Source organism: Ptychodera flava, chromosome 3, assembly GCF_041260155.1.
Source record: "Ptychodera flava strain L36383 chromosome 3, AS_Pfla_20210202, whole genome shotgun sequence".
NCBI lineage: Eukaryota > Metazoa > Hemichordata > Enteropneusta > Ptychoderidae > Ptychodera > Ptychodera flava.
Window position 1 is genome coordinate 26970465 of NC_091930.1, and position 25622 is coordinate 26996086.

The following is a 25622-nucleotide window of genomic DNA, read 5'->3' on the forward strand; positions in this document are numbered from 1 at the left end:
AAAGGAGGACTTTTAATTTTATGATTTACCAAACATCTCAATGTGGAACATTAAAATTTAATTTTTGTAATGATTTGGAAAACAATCTCGAAAATTATCAGAATAATGTACATTGTACAAATCTAAAATCTAGCGCTTAACCTACAGTTTAATGGTGTTGGATAAGATTATCAGGAAAGAGAATTTTCAAGATTGTATAACAAGCTTTCTTACAATTTTAATATTCGAAAATTCCTTTCTGAACCCGTTCAAATTTGTTGATGACATAATTCTACCACGGGATAATATATCTGAACAACGGTAAAGGTTATGTTTTGTGTATGGTATATAAAGTGATCTTAATGCGTACATATTTTTAAAATCAGAACAAATGTGTCTGTCGAAGCCATTTAAATGAAACGCCTTAACTTCAAAAAACAGGTCATATGTTGACATTATCTGTTTGAAGTAATTGAAGTTGATAGTCCTTTCAACTTTTAAAACAGAAATGACGTTGCATTCTTTTCATCGTTCGTTGTAAAATAGGACAAGCCTAGGGAACAGACTATAAATCGATTATTGAATAAAAACAATGATAAGCAACAACAACAATTGCTTTAAATAACGAATTCAATGCTTTGTCAAAAGTTGTGCAGTTTGTTATCAAACTACTTACTAATTCTCTAGAATACAATGACGCAACAGCATTCATAGTCAAACCAGTTAACACTCTTGTACTACTTGGAGACTCTACGCAACTGAACTGCACCTACAATATCGCCCCTGCCCATGCCCGTAAAGTATGGTACTGTGGAAACAACTTGATAGCGCAGGGAGAGATATAGAAGATCCATATAAACCACAATTTGAAGTCGTCAGCGAAAGAGACGTATATAACCTTCGAATCCACAATGCGACATTAGGTGATGAAGGCCAGTACGACTGTACGGATATCGGAAACCGATCAAGGAAAGCAGTGGCTTTTGTTTATGTCATAGGTAAATACATTTCAGTTGCAATTATGTGCAGTAGCTTTCTCTTACACGGCGTTAAGGTACGGGCAGATACGTACAGATGCTTTGAGATTGAGCAACGTTATACATTGGACACATTCTATCATCCATTATATAGAGGGAACAAACCATGAGAAATACATTTCGCGGATTTGTCATCAAAATGATATTGCCAATAGGTAATTACCATGGCCAGGATGCATGGTTGGAAGAGACTGTTGTAAATATGTTTATGGATCTGAAATATTTGAGTTATGGCATTATAGTGGATCTTTAAATTTCAAGGCACAACATAATTATTGGCAACATTTGGCATGACTCATCAGTAAAGAACTAATGTAAACAGAGAGAGAGAGAGAGAGAGAGAGAGAGAGAGAGAGAGAGAGAGAGAGAGAGAGAGAGAGAGAGAGAGAGAGAGAGAGAGAGAGAGAGAGAGAGAGAGATCAGACTGTTAATCAAAAGATTAGTAGTATTGCGGAAAACACAGTAGAACAGTGCCACGTATTCAGATAACCGTTTTGTCGGAAATTTACAGGTGTACTATTCATTGTTATCTTTGTGTGCTTCTGACTGTTTGTAAGTATATTTAGTCAAGATGAGCGGCATAGATTTTCTTTGACAGTAAAAGGTGTGTGATAAAAACCACCTTAAAGGGCAAATACTTTATCATGATTTATTTTTTGATAGTGGACCAAATTGTTCAATAAGTAACTCCGGAACAGGTATAGAAGGTAAAAATCTTGTATTCGAATGCGTCATCAATATAAATAATAAAGCTCCAGGCTACTTAGTCTGGTTTAAAGACGGAGAAGAAGTATCACGTCAGGAAGGACACAACAACACATGGGTGACTCAGCTGAGCAGATCAGACAACAAAGCTTTTTTTGGCTGTCAGCTGCAACATGACACGCTTCCTCCATGGAAATGGTCAGAAATATCATGTGAAGATAACATCGAGATCTTCGTTCAATGTACGACATTTTTGCAATGTATTCATTGCTTTGATAATTTTTATGTTCGATGTGTGATACTAAGTGTACGATCGTGAGTACTTTGAACTCTACAACATGTGGAGTGGTCACAGTCAGAAAAATGTAGAACTTAGCCCGGAAACTGAACCACCTTTTTTGAGAGTGGGGATTAGTCAGGCGATTATGTCTGTTGCCTATGCGTGTGAATGGATGCTTTATGTCTTGAATTCGAAAAGGACTGAAAATTATAAGATTAATTATGTGTAATGTCCATGCCGATGTATATAGATCACAATCTGACTCCTTTTCAAAATAAATATGCCTATAATCGCTTGAAAATATGCTCAAATATAGTTCACATCTCCAGGCATTCAGTTGTGACCGCATAATTAGCAGGAAGTCCTGTACAGGTGAATAAAAGAACTGCATTAGCATCGTAAAAAAACTTAAAGTCTGGCATACCAAAAACTTATCAAGGGCCGCCGTCACTGCTCTTAATCACGGAGTGAAAAACATATGCCAATCTTGAATTAACTGTTTCAAAAGGCATACTAAATATTAAGTATTAAGCAGACTGATTTCTTCAAGGACAAATATTATGGCTTAAGGGGAAATAAACACTTTTGCACGCCGTCTTTCTGTAAGTAGTCGAGCATTTTGCATGAATTACTGATATAAAGTTCGGAAAATCGGTATTTTCCTACATTTACGTAAATAACAAAATACATGTACAGTATATGTTTTGCTTATATTTTAATCAAGATGCCCGAACGTTAGAATAGTTAAGCTTACCCAGAACCCACTGAGGGAAGGATATGACTTTATCGCCGAATGTGATGTTGTCGATGCTAACCCTAATAAAATAAAAGATGGAGTATTGGATCCACCCCGAAGCAGGCAAAGTTTCTGACAACAGATCACTCTTACTGGTAAATGTAAGCAGACGGAATAGCGGAGAATACACCTGTGTCATGACCAACATCTTTCATAATGGAGTTGAGGGGAATGGAACAGCTGCCATAGCCGTCGATATTCAATGTGAGATATTGTTTCTTTAATATACAAGTCATCACAAGACAAACATTACGACATTTGTTCAGGGGATAATGCTCTAAACTACATACTTATACACTCATATATATGTAATATGTATATAAGGCACTACGAAACGAACTGTGAAAAACAACATCATCTCACTAAGAAATTGTAACGCTACTATCTTGTAATTTATCCTCGATCACCTGCCTTCAACAATATATGGCATGAAAATGTAACCTTTTGCGCATGCAACATGTCATTTACGTAAAAACAACAATCGGCCTACGTACCTGCTAGCTACCTACCTACCTATATGAACCTATCTGCCTATCAACCTACAAACTTATCTCCCTATCCACCGACAGGCTATTGGCTAGTTATCTATATATATACCTATTTATACGTACGTATATACGTACGTATATACATACATACATACATACATAAATACGTACGTACGTACGCACGTGCGTGCGTGCGTGCATGCATGCATGCATGCATGCATGCATACACACACACATACATACATACATACATACATACATACATACATACATACATACATACATACATACATACATACATACATACATACATACATACATACATACATACATACATACATACATACATACATACATACATACATACATACATACATACATACATACATACATACATACATACATACATACATACATACATACATACATACATACATACATACATACATACATACATACACACATACATACATACATACATACACACATACATACATACTTATTGCCTTTATAATAACATCAGTTTAGTGTATTAAAATTTGCGATCAAAATGTTATCGCTACGTTGTAGGACCTGCCAAAAGGGTAGATCAAATAGTGAGATATACAATATTTTGGTGCAGTATTTATACATTGCCACACTAATTTGTAGCAAAATGACTATAAACGTAGATGGACAAAATATTTCCAAATGTACTCTTTTTTTATCATTGACATTAATTAATTAACACACAGTGGCTAATATACTATTCATTATCAGGCAATGAACTGACAGAGATTTCTTAAAGAACTATGTTAGAAACCTTTTAAGTTGGCTGTAGTAAAATGCAATGAGAATGTTTTAATACCAGAGTTTACAAAAGTGACTGAACATGATTGAAGAAAGATCATGAAAAAGATTAGAAGCATAATTGAACTGAGATTGTCATTAAAGATCAAACTGTCAAAATGATATTAGGGGCATGCTATTTGACTGATCATATATACAAACCTGGATCAGAACCATTTAAACTCACAGCCGAGGCGGAGATTTTTCTCCAACGTATTTGACATATTCCAAGCACTTAAACTTGTATTGTATGTACAACTTCACCACAGAGGTCCTCCGTATTCCATTACGTAACGGTAAAAAGCTGGCTCTGGTTATCTGACAAGTTAAAAAATCAATTTAAATTCAAATATATAAACAGAAATAAAACAAGGTTTATGTTTGCATAAATTTATGGCCTACTCTCTTCAGATTTACCATCTGTGAATATGACTGTAACTCCTACTTTCAACACCACTGAAGGGGACAAGTTATCTATACACTGTGAAGCACTTAACGGAAATCCTTATCCACATAAAATAGAATTGTTATTTAAAGAATATGTCATTCATGAAAATTATACACAAGCTCTACACTACACTATTGCTAGCATCGAAGGATCTGACAGTGGCATCTATCAGTGCAAAACTTACACCCTTTTCTACGATGGTGAAGAAGAGTATTCGTCTTTGACACAAGAAATCATAGTCTACTGTGAGTACATCAAAAGTATGTCTCAGTCATCATAAAAGCAAAAAAAAAAAATATTAGTGTACCTCGTCTTCAAAGCTTGATTCCAACGTCTTTCAAGAAGAATTCTACTGTTTAATATATTTGTAAAATAGGAATATCTTCTTTTAAATTTTCCGGCAAATTAATTCGTTATAGGAGTTTACAGAGGAATCTTTTAGACGCGTGAATAAGGATATCACAATGACTACTACTTTTTTTCTCGTACCAAAATGACCTGGACTATTGTAACTCAATGATAAGGGTATACTTAAGAGATCAGCAAGTACAATAACGAGATCCAAAACAGATGCTTATGACTTGGAAATATATGTAACTTCTTCTCTATATCCCCTCTTAAAGTATGTAATGTATTTTGTTTTCCAGTTTCACCGAAAATTGTCTCTGAGGAAACTAGATTTGAGGCAAGCACAAGTGACACTGTGCGTATGCCTTGCAAGGTACAAGGATTTCCGACACCTTCAGTATCCTGGTTCGACGACAAGGAGTCCCTTATCCAAGATGACGAAGAGAACAAGAAGATAACGGAGGAAACGACCGATGGCGAAAACATTGTCACGAGTATTCTGACTGTCACGGTCGCCGATGAGTCGTACTACGGGATATACTCATGTAAAGCAACGAACAAGATAGAACCTGATGGTAAACAAACGATGGAAATATATAAGCCGCGTGCTTTAAATGGTGGGGTTTATTTTTCATATATGACTGTGCTCTGATTTGATTGTTACATTTACTTGCACAATGTATTTTGTTGTGATGGCTGGTGTAGTTTCTCTATCATGTTACGAATTTAATCAAGCTGTACTGTTCGCAAATATGTTAGGTAGACGGCAGAGCCCAAAAGCTACAATCACTATTACGGGTAGTGGGCTCTATATTAAATACGTACACATTTCAACGATTTTACATTCTCTTCACTCGACAACGACGGGCTTTAATGATAGCCGCAGTTTTCAATAGAGTATACGAAGGATATATATTGACATTTCTATACGTGTATGTTGAATGAAGAAGAATGGGGACTTTTCTGTCATCGGTATGTCATTATGTTTTTTTACGGAATGTCTTTTGTGTCAAAGCAGGCACTTGAGTATTATCAAAAAGTTTCCGTATTGTCCAGTTTGCGGCAGTGCACTGTGTACTATATTTATGTTCTAAATGTATTACGTACTTAATGTATGTGATATAAGAATTACGTACTATATGTTTATATATGGTACAATATCAATCCTGAACTATTATTTTGATGATTCCAATCTTTCACAGGTTCAAATTCAAAGATTATCGCTATCGCGGTCACCGTGATCTTTGTGGTTGTTTTCATCACGCTTGCCATTCTCTGTTAATTTAGACGTGCACTCAAGAAGCGAAAAGTCAAGGGAGGTTGGTTTATCAGTTTCCATAGCAATACTTGTTGTTTCAGATAGAAATACATTTCTGCCTGTCTTTGAATAAAAAAACAACTGCACCTTAGATAGCAAGCACTCCGGTTTCGAATGGAGTTTAAAATATTGCACTTAAAAAAACAAGGGCACCATCCCTGTTTCAAGCACAGTGCTGTAATCTAATAACTTTTTTGGCATATTGGTGTACTTGGAAATGCTGTAGCAAGATGGATTGAACAAAGTCCGATATCACAATACACCTTTCAGTTAAATGATATTATATCATACGATTATATTGATGGCGCAAGTGCTGCGATGTGAATGGTCAAGACGCGAAACGAACAGTGGTATATCGTCGATATACCACGGCTGACATACACGCGAGCTAATAGCTTGAGCAAAAACCCGTTTTTGACGTTCCACGCCAGAATTTCAATATACTGTTATGATATAATAGCAATAAATCACACCCAGCGACGGAATATCACTTCATATATGCACTCGCTATCGTTAGTGCATATATGTCGTGAACTGATCAAAATCACGTGGTATACCGGGTGTGCTTTATTGCTTAAATATATTATACAACAAAAATTGTAACTAATAAATAGTAATGGCGACTGTTACGGTTTTGCATTTAGAATGTTGATATTTAAACAGAAAAAAATGAAATCGTTTTGTTACCTTATTTAGTTGATTAATCTTGTCCTCCCGTTTCTATCTCTTTCAGAGAACACTAATACGGGTAAGCTATGTCAGCATATGACGTATGAAATTGCATTCCTTTATGGTATATAAGTTTTACATGCTCTTTATTCGAAAAGATAAAACTTTTTAACTTTTAAGCATCTCACACCTGAAATGTTTCAAGATGATTGCATTGCAAAAGAGAAATATTCATTCAGTAGGTATTTGCCACTTCTAGCAAATGCACTATTACTTGACATTAAGCAACTAGTTAAGTTTGCATGTACAATATCGAAAACTATAAAGAAGTGAAATGTTAAAACCTGTATGGATTTTGATCACCTTTAATTGGCACGATATTTTTACAAATAGTTGCTACATAGTTCTGTTCAACTCGGTATTTTTACAGCAGAGTGGATTATGGAGATCAAGATAATCTGGCCGCAAATTATAAGAACGACAGAGAGGAACCAGATGGTAGATCACAAGATATCGAACTTAGCCCTTACGGCGGTAAGATAGAGTCATTTCTTTTCCAGATAATAATATTTCAATAAAGTTAAACAAGACTAGTGTGTTGTGAAATACTTGAACAATTAGGGTAAATCTGACAAAAAATCGACGTTTTGAGTTTCAGATTCAACGGCAATTTCAACAAAGACTTTGACTATGGGAGAGAAAGTGTCATCAAATAGAATCCCATCTTCAGGGAGTGGCTGTGATGGTATTCAAGGAGACAGGAAAGAGGGAGGCGTTCAGACAAATCCTAATGCATTGTATGCCGGAATACAAAAAGAAAAGAACCACACACATGCGGGAGAGTTACCTGAGGGCACTCGGTCCGATGGCAATGCAGACGGAGACATCAACCAACACTGCAAGGATTCGCTGGAATGTATGCAGCATCAACAAAACAGAGCCGGGAGACAAAAGTATGGCGAATGCAATATTTAATCCAAAACTTAGATTGGCCTGTTTGTATTTTGGTATGATTTGACATATCTACTGTCTGTGTGTTTAACTTTGATGTCAAAAATAATACCTTTATGTTGTCTTTACAAATACTTCGGCAAATATAAAGTAACGAACGCAAAGTAGTTAATATCACTATAAAATGTTAATTTCAGCCACAACATGTCAAACGCGTCATGAATAGGTAGACATTAAGGTGGTTGGAAAGGCTAGAGCGTCAGTTATAAATTTCAACGAAACTATTAAAATATAAAAGTAGTCAACATTCTCCGTGGAATAAAAAAAACTAGACATTTGGACACAAAGGCATTGCAGAGTTATAGCCTGTTAAAACTTCTGAAAAACTGACCAAATAAGAAGAAGTTGGGGAGTCCTTAGTGTATCACTATGGTAGAGGTCCCCTAGCTTTTAATAAAATGTTTGAAAAGGGAAAGTCATTATTTGCTATTTTTCAGGAAAGTTTGACAAGGCGGTGCTGGCATTCAGAGTGAGTGACTGCTATTTTAAATGCATTTTTAGATTCTTTGAGTGTCAAAGAGGTGTCAAAAGTGAGATTAACCAAAAAAACTGCTCTATGACTTCAAACGAGGGGTGCAAATATGGCTTGTTTTCAACATTTTTGACAGAATAACAGTTTTCCTACATAATTGTATACCAATTTAATCCAACTTTGAAATGAGATATGGACATGGAATTTTTACAGCCTATTAACAAGGTTACAGATAAGATTTGTACGGCACAATTATCCTGTATTTGAAGTACATTCTGAAAAATCACATTTTGAAATTTGAAAGAATTTTTAATAATTTTTTTGATATATAAACCTATGTAAAATCATAAAAACAAATTTATTTACAAATCCTGCCGTACAAATCTTACAATAAATAGTGTCAACATATTTATAACTAATTTGGTAATATTAATACTATCCAATTATTATTAAATTAAATATGTAAAAAAAATATGAAAAACTAAATTTTAATATTTACTGGTGACATATTTTAAAATCATGGCTGCAAATATACAATTTTTATATTCTTCGGAGAAAGTAATAACAAAGAGACTTATCCTGAAAATTTGAACTAAATATCTTGATTCTAACACTTGAAACTTGACATTAACTCTGAGAAAAGAATTGGTGCAAAAATAGCCTTTCCAACCACCTTAAAGGTTCTTTCTTACACTTTGATCACTATAGTTCTGACTTCGGTGTCAGATTCCGTAATTTTTTACCAAGTGTGATTTTGTTAAATGTGTTTGCTTACACAGGGACAAGGCCCAAAGACAGACGTGACCTATGCGGAATTGGATCTGACTGGGAGTGGTGGCCCTCGAAAAAAGAAGCGGTACAAGCCCCCTGAGACAGAGGAAACACAGTATGCGTCGATACAATTCAAGTAATCGAATAAATAGGCATACAAAAGAAACGCTGTCTAATCGTCGACTTCAGTTAGCGTTTGAGGCTCGGGAAGAGCTTCAATAATTTGTCTAGATTGCATTGTTTAGTTTGAATAGAAATGTTTCAAGTATTCCGCTGAGTAGCGACTTGACCATGTGTTTGTCTGTAGTCTACAAATGCTTCTTTGGAATTGAACATTTTACAGATATGAATTTTTTTATTTGATTGGCTATAATCACGAGTAACCTCTATAATGCACATCACAGACAAAAAGAGAGATTTTCTTTATATTTGTCTATGTGTTCATGGATATAGTTTGAATCCCATGTAATTGTTTCATTCGATAGCAATATCCTCAAGATGTGTCCTTACTGTACTGCTTTCAGTAGTATAATTTGGTAATTAAAATTAATCAGATATTACTAGTCGGTTTTATGAAGAGCTTTTAGAGAAATTCAAAATTTCTTATGTATTCAAGATATGATATAACAAATAATATTGTAATTCTGAAAATATTGTGATAATCTTAGTCAGAAAAGTTTCACTGAGAAACCCGAAACCGTATTGCATTTTCTATGAATATGTTCTTTACACTGTCTGACCAATTCATTGGTAAAAATCACTTCTTATACATTTTTGTTTATTAATTTGAATAATTAAAATAATGGATCAAAATCAAGAAAAGGATTGGAGGATTTATAATATTTCAAGTGCCACATATGTTTCGTTTGTCTTACTTTAAGTCTGGCAACTAAACTTAAATTAACCACCTGCAACTTTAGATTAACATTTATCGTACGGAGAAAAAAGGGAAACCGGTGCAGTGTACATCCCCTCCTCCCATCTAATGAAGGACAGGCAGTTGAACAGTACAGCAAATTCATGAGTTGCAGGCCAAACTAATGTTGCGGTCTGTCGACATAAAACAAACGCAGGGTACAAGGTCCATGAAAATAAATAGTGGCTGAAAACTTATCGCGATATGGCAGACGCTTACTAGTATACTTTACGTAACCAATTTGGGGCCATATTTATATATAGACAGCCAAATATATGTCTGGGTATCTTTCTAAAGACTCTGCTTGGGGATATGCCAAAAATCAGTATGGATGTCAATAAAATGCTCTAAGTTCGCTCCAACGAATTATTTGTTCCGTTAAAATTGTGGCTGTACTATAGCTGATAAGTAGCATAGTAAAATCTAAGTGTGTATTAACCTACTAATGTCGTAAAGAAGCACACAGTCGCACGTAAACATTCATATCGTCGTGCCAGACTTTGCATGGTTGTAAACGACTAATTTTCACTAAGCCTGTGATCGATATTTTCTCTAAATATGACATGTGTCGCTTTTTGTACCCTTATACCCATAGAACACCTTTTAAATGTTTAGTTTATTACAATGGATAATATTTATTGGTGCTTTTCTCTTCCTTTCGCCGGTGAGGTTGACACACATGACAAACCCTAGGTAACAGTCAGAGGATATTCGGAGGCAATTACATTGCCAAGTAGGCAATTTTAAGTGGTGTTAGCTTTATAAGGCCGCTTGGGAGGGATTGTTTGTACTTTCAACCGGCGTACATACTAATGCTGTGCAAGAGAGTAACAAACAAGAATGGTAGTCCCGCTAGAAGAAGACTAATATTCAATGTTTTCGACGGTGGCCCAAAGGGGAGGGAAAAGAGATTTGGTGTTTTATTGCGCTGTACGTAGGGTGAAGTTAACAATTTAAATTGAATGGAAGGCCAGGGGAAGCGGATTGGTTCCTGTTGATTAACTTGGGGAGAAGAAAACAAGTTGTTTTGAGCGGAAGGTTTAAGCGGAGGTGACAGCAGTAACGCGATTACACATTAAAATGAGCCGATAGTATATTTTCGTGTGAGGAGACCAAGACTATATTTTGAAATTTTCGAATTAGCTGCCGAACTGCCCTTCTTTTACCTTATTCCTCATTTTTTACTCTTTTCTGATTAATACCAAGGCCCCCCTGTGACAATATCAACTTGCTTTTTCTAAGACCAATATCCAAACCGTGCGTTTTCTGGCACACAAGTTGTAGAATTTATGAACAGAATATGATCAACACACTAAGAGGTTACCACTGGAAGCTTAAGAAACCTTGAAAAGATTGACTTCGCAATTTTATTATCATATACCTACATTCGCGTGCCTGTGTAAAGCTATGGGAGAAAGCGCCCTCACATCCGTGCATTTATTTTTCACGTATCACGCCCCGGCCCGTTGCCTAAATATGGGCAATCGCCTGCATTTCTGAACTACCTCGATTCTGGTTACTACGCGCGTTGCTATCGGCAAACGTTCCATTCGTACACAAAGCCAGGGTGAGATTAGGTAAAACGTCTACTCGCTCAAATCGTAGTGGTGCCTGTCGACACTGGAGCCGCGCCGGTGACATCGGCTTTTATTTCTAAATTCTAGTGAAATCCTGTGTATACTAAGTGCGTGCGTGTTCAGTATAAATTACAAGAAACTGACATCACGCTCTTATCCTTCCAACACCTCCATTTTAGCCTTGATCTCTGTTGGTCACGTAATAGTATGCATGTTGCTTTGTGCGTTTTAGAATTCTACAGGTAAACAAATGACATCATTATGTATGTCACAATCCGCGACGGGAAGCGGCCATCGTATTTACGAAAACTGACACAATTGGCGATGAATTTTTGATATAACACGCGTTTTTATCACCTAACCAATGTTGAATATTATGTAAAATACATATTTATCGTTCATAAGGTATATGATAAAACTTTACGGCACTGGCATGCTTTTGCGGCCCTTGGTCCTACAGCGTACAGGCCCTCGCACGCTCTGGCCCTTCCGCCGTATGACTATCAGGGCCGTGAAGATTAGTATTGACCATGTGTCTGTAATTCATTATGGCACCGTCGGATTACTTATCGACCATTATTGTTTCAATTACCGACAGTGTGCACAAATTTTAAAGTAAATATAACAGTAAATTCTGCATGTCAAAAAATACTTGCTCGAAAATAAATATTTGAGTTGAGGGTATTGAGGGCATGTAGCAAAATTCACAGTCGCAGCCCGTTAAATTTGTTGTTTTATGGCGTTTAAGGAAGTGAAAAGTACTTTTAACAACCAACATGTTACTGCGCCGACAAAAGACCCGAATTGTGACTCAACTGCTGTGGTCCTGTATAAACAAACGCACAGTATATACATTATATCTATGTTGGATTTTTACAAAAGTGACAATAAAAATCAACAAATGACCGAGAAAGCCTTTAGACATTTCGGTGATGCAATAGTTTAGCTGGAAAGTGAGAACTCTATAGCTAAACTAGGGAGTCTTGTTGGATTTCTCGAGTATGATGGCAAGTGTGAGCATGTAAATCATGTATTTGGTCACCTTTTTAAATTCACCGATCTTGTCACATCTTCGACCTTCAGCACGAATTTGAATATGAAGTAACTACTTTTCTTATTTGACGTATATTGTTATTTGCGAGACATATTTGCCTCAAAAATATAACTGTAGTAGCGGCAGCATGCTATCAATTCCTTTTTAGTTAAATGTTGTTTCCCGCACCTTTTAATATTCTAATCGAAATTCACAATTATTTCTGAAGAACATTGTACCTTGCATAGCTATGGCGTCATCAAAGTCATATGATAGTCTGTGCCTAGAGACAATGTGTAACGGTAACGGGGCTAAATGTGCAATGGGATAAAAATATATTTCTTAATTTATGTATCAAGTAAAGCTAATTCGTTTGTTGCCTATATAAATGATGTAATTAATTTCGCCATTTTTCAGTTAAAAAATCTAATGTGTTGATGCGTTGAGATATTTGCAGTATAAGATTTGTAACACAGGGTTTTTTATTCTATCAACCGGTTAAAAGGCTAAAACTACTACTTCAAAATGTTTTATATCTGCCAAGTTATATTTTGAAATAAAGTTTTAGTCTGGCTTTCACCAAACTAATTCCGTGTGCTTACGTAAGGGAATTCAGATCCATCTCTGTTTCGTTTGTGGATCCGTTAATTTCGTTGCGAGGATTCTACAAAAACACACAAACTACAATAACAACAACAAGTCCAAAAGACCTTGAAAAAATACATGCATCTATCTATTCACGCTAGATCTGTCACCCTAAACTTCAGTCTACCAGACAAGGTTAGAAAATTGAAATTATGATAAAAACTCTAATTTTATGGGGTCATGTCCTCTGAGGGGTTGCAGAGTAAAAACAGAAAGAAAACTACGGTTTGCCTTTGAGGGCAGTGCACACATAGCAATAACTTCATACTGCTTTTATGATGACAGTCCCTTCTTTTAAACATGAGCTCAAATCATCCCATCCCCTTCTTATGCTTGCTCAGACAGTACCACTTTTCCTCGAATTCATTGCATTACCCCATGATGCATATATTATTATCAAAACGTTATTTGAATTCCAGCAATATTTTACTCTGTTCTTTGAAGACATGTGAGAGAGTGAATAGTAAAAAAAGCAATCATATAAATTGTATACACACATTCTTTCACCAAAAATGAGATATTATTTCCAACAACTCTTGTAACAAAGCAGTATATAGTATTACATGCGGTATCAGTTGGGTTGGCTATGTAACTCGTACACATCACATCCAGCTTGTAATGTCACGAGGGTGAATCCCATTTCAGTGAAAACGTGGAAACTAGTGTTGGAAGAAATTTCTTCAACTTGTAAATAAAAACTTTGACAATGGTTCAAAACTTCACAAGGTCTTCAACAATTAAAGTTAGTTACAACTGTATGAAGAAGATGTCCAGTATAATCAACTCGTATATATAAGAGAGTAATCACCGGAGAGCAGCGTAAAAATCGACCAGCTTTTTGTAATTGCCGAGACAATTCTACATGCATCTTGAAGGTTGACTGTCTAGTCGAATGTGTCGTTTACAAGGCCAAGGTATCAACGGGGGTAATCAAGAAGAACGTTACATCATCCTCAATGACAAAATACTCAAGACGCGCTTCGTTAAATACATGCAGTCGTTCCGTAGCAATATATGTGAAAACAGAACAGCATTGTCAAAGTTTATGTGGTCTCTTAACAACAAGGACCAGTAATGATCATGGTTATTTCCAATTATTGTCAAATCATTGGCTGAAACTGACATAAGCAAGCGATGTAATCTTTGTATATCAGAAAAGCTTCACATTATCAATGCTGACAAATCTACGCTGTTAAACAATAGCTCTGAGTTAGTTTCAAAATGTTGCCACCGAAACAAATCTTATTTACCAATTTTAATACAACCTAGAAATAGAATGGTACGTCCTAACCATATGAATGGTCACTAATGAGTTTAGCATCTCTTAAAATAGAACGTCATTCAACGTATGACAATAATTTCGAGATTGGAATGTAAACGAACGAATAATAGGAACTACAATCGTCAAGGGAATAAGCATAGGAACTTAGTGTGATCTTGGGGGTCACTGTGAGCTTACTATCGTCTCGCTAAACGTCTGAATTCCTGGGAAAGGGAAAAAAGAGGGCGCTATACAAATGGATTAGTCAAATTTTCTATCATAAAGTACATGTAAAAAGATTTAATCCTGACACCTCGCAGTGATTAAAGAAAGTTGAATAATGTTACACGACTCATGTAGCAATGTGTGTGAAATCCTCTTCTGTCGATTGCGGCCTGAATATGCATTACTTGACAGCCCGATGACTGATTTTTATGATTTTCTTAGTGTGAAATGTGGAAGTGACCAATCTATCACTGAAACTACATATATGATATAATAATACAATCAAGCAACAGACAAAATCTACACAAAAAAACTGGTGGCTACCGATTCGTCGTTTGGTTATTTTCAGGTTGTTGGGATAACAAAGAAACGGATAAATTAAGAGTAAATCTGCCAGACATCATTCATGTTCTCAAAGTTAAAAACGTAAACCATATCTAACCTAAAATAAAGAAGCAAATCATCAGTATACTTTTCCGTAAGTAGGCAAGTCTCAATATCTTTATTTATAGCATACATGCATCTCAGGCTGAGTCAATTTGATCGATTATATTCTATTAACAATCAACTATTTGTATCCAGATGGAAAATAATATGAAGAGTGAAAAATTATCGAGTTCTTATATGACCTGATCGTACGTTATATTTAATTTCATGATGTGTCCCTACCAGACATGTACGTCTTTGGATTGTTTGATATAATATATGTAAGAAAGGTCAACGCTCACTTGTGAATAGAAGAAATCACAGAAAATGTAGATATATCAAATTATACCCAATCATTAGACGTTCCTGGAAGTAACACGCTCAACTTATGTTGATATATGGTTATATAATTTGGCGGACTCCTCACTTCTTATGCTTCTCTACTTCGATTGTTAAGGGATCAGGCCAATCTCTGTGCATCTTGGATTGATTCCATGGAGACTTGACTCACAGAATCGAATAAATGATGGTGTTAGTCCAACCCTTGAGACGGACTAGTTCAACTCGTGAAACTACCACGAGCTGTGCATATCCACAAACGGCAAACGGTTACCAAGGTAACCAGCATGCGCTGCGTCCTCTTGGGAGAGAGAGAGTTGGTCCGAAGTGAGGACAATGTGTGACCATTGTTTCACAGGCCAATATACGTTTGCAAACATTAGCCTTCAAGATTAAAAAGCGCCCTCCTTACGACAGCATGGCTATGGCACGATGCTGTCGACTTATCAAGTATACATTTAGCAGAAGCTATCAAAGTACGCCACCTAGCGTTGACTTCCCACAATCAGGCAGATGTACGTAATACGTGTCAGATTATACATTAACCTGCCTTAAAAAAACAACAAAACAAAACAAAAACAAAACAGAAGTAACCGAGCACGATATTCTCGTGAGTACATCAACAATACTACAAATCTTTGCGGTGGTATCGAGAGGTGGCTATAATCTAGTCGTTGCATTTTGAAGATAATAATCGTAAAATGGTGTATCAACTTATTTTGGTGGCAACATTTACCATAATGCGTTTACCAGGTGGGTTGCTTATTTTGACGTACAGATGCTGGTTTCTTGTTTTTACTCTTCACTACATAATGCCATATAATGTTTAAACTTGAGAGTTCTGCTATGTATTATGTGCCTCTGAAAGGCATTAAACACATTGAGCAGATTATAAAAGCTGAAGTTTAAAAAAGTACATCTACGGGTGAAATTTTGCTCCCTTTACATCGAAATACACGATGATTTATTTGCCAGTATGTATACAGGGACAAAGTCGGTCATTTTCTAAAATTTTTCGATGACGAAAATCCGCTGTAAAGTGACCATAGATGGCATCAAGAAATTTAAAACCACCTTCTTGTTCTTTACGGCAAGCTTCAATGTTTGTCAGGGCGTTCGAGCGATTTGAACCAGCCGCCGTGTTACTTTGTACTACAGCAAATTACTACGCAACCTACTTAACGTCATGGCAGAGAGCGTGAGCGGCCTTTGACCTGAATAGTTACTTCAGCACAATGGTCAAGTGACGAGGAAAATACGAATTAAACAAGCGCACGTCTCATAAAGTGCTGTATATAGTGAAACTTAAGAGGGCATTTGCTTGATTTCACTCGTCATACGATAATGAAACAGAAATAAAACCATAGACCCAATGGTTCTATGATAAAACTAAAACGATTTAATATTGCTATGGCGATAGTAAAACAGGTACAGAATAATAAATTTTCTTTGCATTTTATGGTGAGCAATTTTTATACACCTAAATCATTGTCGACATTTTCTTGCCATTCCGTCTTTTTTTTCAAAACATGACATCATCACTTGTTTAACTTGAAAACATCGCACTCAGAAGTGCGACTAATCAGTGTAGCGTCGGCGACATCACCGTGACGCCAGTAAACAAACACAAAAAACAATAACAGAAAATCGGTCGTGGTCAATGATTGCCGTGTAAACCATAAAATACATGTCGAGAACATAGCGTCCATCTTTACGATTTTGGGTTTGTGCGGTTAAAAACACAAGACTGTACATTCACTCAAACATGTACCCTTTCAGCCAAACCTATTTGTTCGGACCTAACCCGGGTCGAAACAAAGAACTAACAGAAATTTATAGTCAAGTGTGTAGAATATTTCCTCTGCAGAACCGTCAGGTAAAATGAGGGACATTTTTCTTATTTTTTACACAATTTGAGAGCAAAATATGTAAAAAGTTTGAGTTTTTGAGTAAAAAAACAATAATTACAACAAAGCAATAGCACACACACACACACACACACACACACACACACACACACACACACACACACACACACACACAAACTGTATTTCCTTTGACAGTTATGGTTTTAAGCGAAGCATACACCATGCTAACTTCTGCATGTGTACATAACTATGTAATTTGATATTCCCACTGGATGCCTACAAAATATGTTTACGAGTAAGTTCTGGCGATGACATGGTCTATACACAGCGTTTTCATTTATTACCTTAGGTATTAGCTGCTTAATCACCGTATCGCCAAGTGACACACTAGTGATATACGGTGATAGCACTCAACTGAATTGTAGTTACGTGGAGGAACGAACGCTTGCTGCATGGTGTAAAGGGGATCCCGGAGTCCGCCTGACCTTAGGGAGAACATCAGAATATCCTGAATTGTATGAAGTTGTAGGGGACGAGGACATGTTTGAATACAATCTTCGTATCCTGAATGCAAGTGAGGAGTCAAATGATTTATATGAATGCACAGATTTAGATCTACCTGGAAACTCAGAGAGAGCAACGTATTTGTCATTGGTAAGTTCCTAAATATTTTGAATGCATATGCTCCCATAACGTTGTTATGTCATGCAAAATTGACCTTACGAATCGATGATTTTTACAAAGGCATGGCCCTCTAGTCTGAAACGTTTCCTTGGTAAACGATCTATTGATCAGAAGCGTCGGACAACCGGGCAGAATATACATTGTTGTGAGAGGGATAGCCAGTATTCATGGTATGCTAATAAAGAGCAAGGCCACATATTGAGAAGAATATTTAACTAATAAATTGTGAAAAAATCGATACGTGTTTATCAGGGTAAGGATTGAGGAAATTTTAAATAACTGTTCTCAGACATTCCTGGCTTCTCAGTAGTATCAATTACACAACACAGTACGGGTAGCCGGCGCTGAATTCCTGACGATAAAGACAATGTCTTGATATGTTTTTTTAAATATTTTTTTAAATCGTATTAATGTGTTGTGACACCTTTCTTAATCTGTCTGAATATACATTCTCTATCGCAATCCTTTGACAATTTCAGTCAAAATCAATCAAAATTTTTCACCGATACCAGATTTTTCACCGGTATCAGATTTTACAGATTAACCGCTGAATCTCATTCATATTAAAAACAAAGAATAGGTAAATATTATGTTGGGGCATGTTTGAGTTTGAGTTTGATGTTGCGATCTTTACTGCCTTTAAAGTAGTAATCAGCGTGCTTAAGATTGTAAATATGTTATTTGAGACGTCCGAAACCGCAGGTAATATCTAGATTATGTTAATTTCAGATGATGTTCCCAATTGCACGGTGCATCCAGGTCAAACGGTGATGCAAGGAGACACTGTTGTTTTTGAATGTTCTGTCGATTTAAACGAGAATGCTCCAGGAGACTTGGTGTGGTTGCAAAATGGAGGGGAATTATCACGCTACCAGGGGCAACTCTATACGTGGGAGACTCAGCTAAGTAGTTCAGACCATAACGCTACCTTTGACTGCCAGCTGCAACACTACACATTGCCGAAATGGAAGTGGTCGAAAATATCATGTCAAGAAAAAATTCGAATGAACGTTCAGTGTACGTAACTTATGAAATAAAATAAAGAGTATTGTCCTACATGAAAATACTTGGATGATGTGAAAAAATCGTTCTCGGTATATAGCGCGTATGGTTCGTCTCACGACTATAGTCATGTATGTACCATTTCACGTCATGTACAATAGTACACATCAATCCATCCATTTATCGATCAATTCCTAAAGCGTTTCTTTGTTGAAGGCGAAAACTCACTTTTGCACATATCAACGATCAATCATGCAAACATTGTGGACGAAATATTGCCTGTGTGTGAGTACATGGACAGTCTGCATAGCCTCGAATGTGGTCTTCGGAGTATATATCAAACTGATAAATGATTATAGTTTCTCTTTGATTCACAAAATGTTTCGCCTCGGTGTTCATTTTGGCCAGGAATTCAATCTACCCACCCTTTGCAGAGTAGTGAGCTTATGGGGCAAGTAAACATGGATGCGCCGGTGCGATTCAACGATCAAGCTGTATATCGGATCGAACGTCAACAATTTACGGCTCGGACTATGATTTTATAAGTTTATATAAAAAGTATATATATATGTATATGGATATTATATATTGACTGGTTACTGTAGCTATAGATAGGCTACATTCAGTACGGGTAGCGACGGGCAGGAATTAGTGGGCAAAAGAGGTGGTTTTCACCGTGGGCAGAACTCGGTACCATGATACTGAACATTAATAGTAAGCCTGTCACCTTCAGCGTAATACTGTAGGTGAAACGAGGACTTCAAACGCACAATGGTACAAACAACACCAAAAGTGAAAACGTACACATAGAAATACACCGCTCCTACGTTGTGCCCACTCGGGCCACGCGATTAAAATATGACTGATACTGCTGGACAGTGTTAATTGGGTCGGTCAACAGTCAATAAATACTTTATTTGACTACCTGGGTGATTAGCAGGTCGTGTCCAACGACGTCATATGCAAAGCAGGACAAAAGACAAAAGCCCCAAAAATATTGACAGCTGGCCAGGGGTCACCATGAATACGTAATGAATCTTTACTACGCAGATATCGCGGTGTCCAACCCTTCTTAATCGGTCAAATCCCTTGGCATTTCCTCTCATGACCCACTCATCTGCCATCCATCCATCCATCCATTAATCCATTCAACCATTCGTCCACCCGTCCCTACATATGTGCGCACATATATACATAAATGCATGCATGCATGCCTGCCTGCAGCATGCATGCATGCATGCATACATACATACATACATACATACATACATACATACATACATACATACATACATACATACATACATACATACATACATACATACATACATACATACATACATACATACATACATACATACATACACATACATACATACATACATACATACATACATACATACATACATACATACATACATACATACATACATACATACATACATACATACATACATACATACATACATACATACATACATACATACATACATACATACATACATACATACATACATACATACATACATACATACATACATACATACATACATACATACATACATACATACATACATACATACATACATACATACATACATACATACATACATACATACATACATTTAGGATATAATTTAAGAAATAAATAATTGAGATCCAACTCCTCTACTTGATGATTTATTATCTTTAATGCTCAGATTTATCATCAATCAATATGACGGTCAAACCCTTTATCAACATTACGGAAGGGGATGAGGTAACTATACACTGTGAAGCATTGGACGGAAACCCCGCTCCGCATATACTGGAACTGTTATTTGAAGACAGTATCATCGGCCATAGTGATGAGACAGTGTTGTACCACACTATCGCCAGCATCGAAGCATCTCATAGCGGTATCTACCAGTGCAATGCTTACACTCTTTTCTACGATGATGAAGAAGAACACTCGTCCATTACATGCGATATCGTAGTTTACTGTGAGTACAAATACTAACAGAGTCGATGTCTTTGCTTTTCAATATGTTATTGAAATTCTCTTCTATGTAAGAATGGTGATATACAGATCAATTCGCATACTTTAGACTATTTCTCCCCGTAACCTTTCCCTATACGTTATGTCTATATGTAGAATAATATTACATGAAGCTATCTGTTATTGCATTTACTGTTTAATGAATGATGTCTGTCTCTATCATTTAGGAGGTCGAGCTATAACTTGTTCATATCTAGAGGTCACGAATATAAAAATTACGTCATTTTGTTTTTCGACTTTCACAAAAACAACTTCGGCATACGTTATAATTATTAATGTCATTATTTTTGATTAATCTGAAAAACCAGACTGTCCGAAGCCTGGCCCAAGACCGAAATCATAAATTTTAAAACAGAAAACAATGTCTTTACATTTATGTTCACTAATGCCTCAAGTGAACAATTTTAGACATTTGTTCATTCCAGATTCTCCCAAATTTGTCTCTGATGAATTAGAATTCATGGCAGATATTGGTGACGACGTATCCATATCTTGTGAAGTTCATGGTTTTCCAATGCCCGCCATCAAGTGGTTTGACCAAAATAGCGACATCATCACGGGCGAAGAAGAAAATTTGAATATTACAGTGTGGTTGATTAATAGCGAAACGTTAGTTAAGAGTACCTTGACAGTCACGGTCGCCGATGAGTCGTATTACGGGCGATACACATGTAAAGCAACGAACAACATACCACCGGATAATGAACAAACGATGGAAATAGTAAAGCCAGGTGATTCATTAAATAATCACTTTTAGTTTAGTTTGGAAATGTTTCTGTCTTTATGTACTGATTTTGCGTTCATACACTTGAGGAAGTAGGTGTAGTATGAGTAGACAGTTAACAAGTGCTAAGCGATATGAAACTTATCAACGCTACAGGTCTAGATTTCCCTATTTATCTTCTAATAGTGATATATGTGTATATGTAATGATAGATACTCTGCAATATGTTTTAAGAAACATCAAAAATACGATTACGTTTAATTTCTTTCTGTAACGAATACTCTCTACAGTTTACATAACCTATACTGTAAATTAGTTGATTTTCTATTCTGTCGTTATCATGAATTTAAAAATTCTGATCTGTAAAGCGAAAATTGCTATTCTAATTGCACGTTCATATGATTTTCATCTTTAACAGGTTCAAATGCAGACACCGTTGCTGTCGCAGTCACATGTACCGTCATTGTTGTGGTTCTAATCGTTGGAATTGTTCTTGGAATTCTGTTCTACAACAAACGTGTTTCCAAGAAGCAAAGCAACAACACAGGTAGGTGAATAACGGACATTAGCTTGTGATAGCTTAAAAGTAGTGAACAACATATATTAGTAAGGAAGCCTTCAGTTTTTGGGCTGCATCTAAAATGCGACCCTCCCTCTCATGCCCTACTCTTAACTATGGCCCTCTCCTTGATGCCCCTTTCTAAAATGTGACCCTTCCCTCTCCAAACTCTAAAGTATATAACATGTGTATAGGCTCAATAGAGAAGAGATCATCTCGAATCTCCATTCACATAACAATTTTACTCTCGCCCTGCGTATCACAGTCTGTATTAATTTCTTATTAAGTCTTTGAACTTTCAGCGAATTACATTTTAATCTTTTCAAAAAATCACTTTTATGCAAGATTTCAAGTCATATAATTGAAAAAACCTCACATTTGATAAGTGCTTTCAACAACTGCAGACTGTACAATAGGTTGTTTAAATTAAAAGCTACCTGCCCGTCGCATTTTGATTGGTCGAGCTGAACCACGTGACTGACCACGAATACACAGTAATTGATCGTTTACATGACCGTGGACATGAATAATAAGATTAACAACTCAAAGTATCGTAACTTTACAGCTCAAACATAAATCATAATCAATCACAAAATAAAATGAAGCAATTGTAGGTCAAGTTGAGATACTTTTTTCTGCAAACATTTCAGGATTTGCCAATTTTTTACAGCGTGCGTGACAATACGTCGCGTATTGCTCAGTTTCTGGGGCCCAGCAGTTGTTCGCTCGTGAAATTTAGGAAATTTGGACAGTTTTCTTGGGTTCGCTGATAATATAATGAAAATAACAGACTCCGCTCTGACCATTTACGTTTATTTGTGGGCATTAATATATATATATATATATATATATATATATATATATATATATATATATATATATATATATATATATATATATATATATATATATATGTGTGTGTGTGTGTGTGTGTGTGTGTGTGTGTGTGTGTGTGTGTGTGTGTGTATTCAAAAGGTATGTGTCAAATTTCATGACCCTTTACAACTGTTTTTTTTCTGAAAAATTGTGACCATTTCTTAGAAACACCAGTCTCCCTGTTGTAATTTCTGTCCAGTCCCCTATGCAGCTTATTCTTATTTTACATTCATCATAAACTTACCAATCTAAAATATGACTCTTTCCAAGTCTTACTTTGTAAAATGTGATGGTTTTAAAATTCCTCCGGCCCACTTTTATAATAACTGAAGGCGTCACAACAGAGCATCCACAGTAAGTTCAAAACACTGATTGTGCTTTCTACATTACTGAAAAGAGATCTTAAAATGTGCTTTCACAGAAAATGCGATTTGTCAACATCCGAATAATAGTGATTGACTTAACCTTGGTAAATGTCATATCGAAAAATTGAACTATTTTCAACGTTTGAAAACAGATTAGCGATGCATATTATTTATTGACGATGGTGATAAGGAGATGAAAATGTGAGATTTGGAGGCCGGTACCTTAAACGATACTGTATTAACATCAGTACAGAAAAAAAGACAACTCATTCAAGTTTTCCTTAAATTTATCGCTGCGTTCTATAATGAAACAAGACAGTTCAAAATTGTTTATTCAATATCTCGAAGTGCCAATATATTCAACCCCTGCAAAGCTTGTTCAAAGTTAGGTTTACCCTACCGAAAGACATTCAAAAATCAAAGAGAGGACTGATACTATAGACTAAGTTTAGAACATTGTCTGTTGATAAGCGTCGCAGAAAAAAATCTAAAAACATTTTTTTTCATTTCATTGCAGATTACGCCAATGCGGGGTAAGTTATGTCATTCATTTTGAAATAATAATTGGTATTGATATCTAGTTTTGTATTTAATGGACTTGTGAGATAAATTCAGACCAACGTTTTTGTTTTAAGACCAGATACCAGCACTTATGCCGAAATATCCGCAATTAATTCGAGTCACACACAGGAACAAAAAGTTTTATCGGAGGCTAATGATCTCGATCTATTTCCAGGTAAGAATTGTTCTTTATGAATTTTCAAGAAAATATATTTTAATTTAGTAAAACTATTGTTCAGTTGTAAATTGCCTGACAATACTGACAGTACAGTAAATTGCCTGACAGTGCAAACTTTCGGTCCCAAACCAAGGGTTCATCGCCGATAGCATCGTCAGAGAAGATAGGACCATACGTGGAAATTCGTCTTTTTGTAAGCCGTTCACACACAAACGAGATAAGAAATGGAACATCCTCGTCAAGCGCCTGACACAGAATAGTTAATTACGCCGATCACATGGTATTGGATTTGGCTGGCATGGAGACAAGATCGTCGACAACATTCAAACTTTGTCCCATACATGCCGGAATCTGGCAACAGGAAAACTCTCTTGTAACTTAAGTTCTCTATTCAATCTTCACACATTTCCTTTATAAAATGATCATAGTTGTTTTATGCACTGAATCTGCAATGTCCGGTTACATCTATGCATGTCCATTGTCTTTTTAATGCCATTATAAAACAATGAATTTGAATAATTCTGACAGATATTTTAACGAAAACTAGTGGGGCACTGTACTGATATTTGTGTTATAGCGGAAATTATTTGATCACGTATAGGATTACCTCTCAAGCTTTCTCATTGGCTCATATTCAGACCGTACATGACCATTACCCAAAGAATGACACATTGAAATATAAATAATTCACCATCAATGAAGGTACTGGCATATTTCTGAGCATATTTAACTTGTGATATAAATGTGTGTCACCAGTATAGAAGTAAAAAGGTGCGTACGCAGAATGGTCGGCGCACAGTCGTTTGGGTACCTTGTTGTCTTATCAACATGTTCATCATGAGAAAAGAGGAATCGAGTGAAGAGATATCCATATGTGACCCATGTCGAATATGGATGTTATTAATGGTGATCAAGCCAGGCAACGTTCGTGCATGTTGAAACGTGGACCAGTATCTTATGCGATGATCGGTTGAAGGTGTGTCGTTTCAGTAGGACCTAGTTTTCCTTTTTTTTCAGTAAATTCACAATTGCCTTTGAATTTGCCGTAGATAATAGAATTTTGTGGTGGAATTTAGCATAAATCGGAGGAATTAACAGTAGGCTTAATTGCACTCTTCTTCATAATATCAATTATTATACACCTACTGCCGTAACCTCTGGGAGTTTGACCGTCCAATAACTTTCCGTATATAGT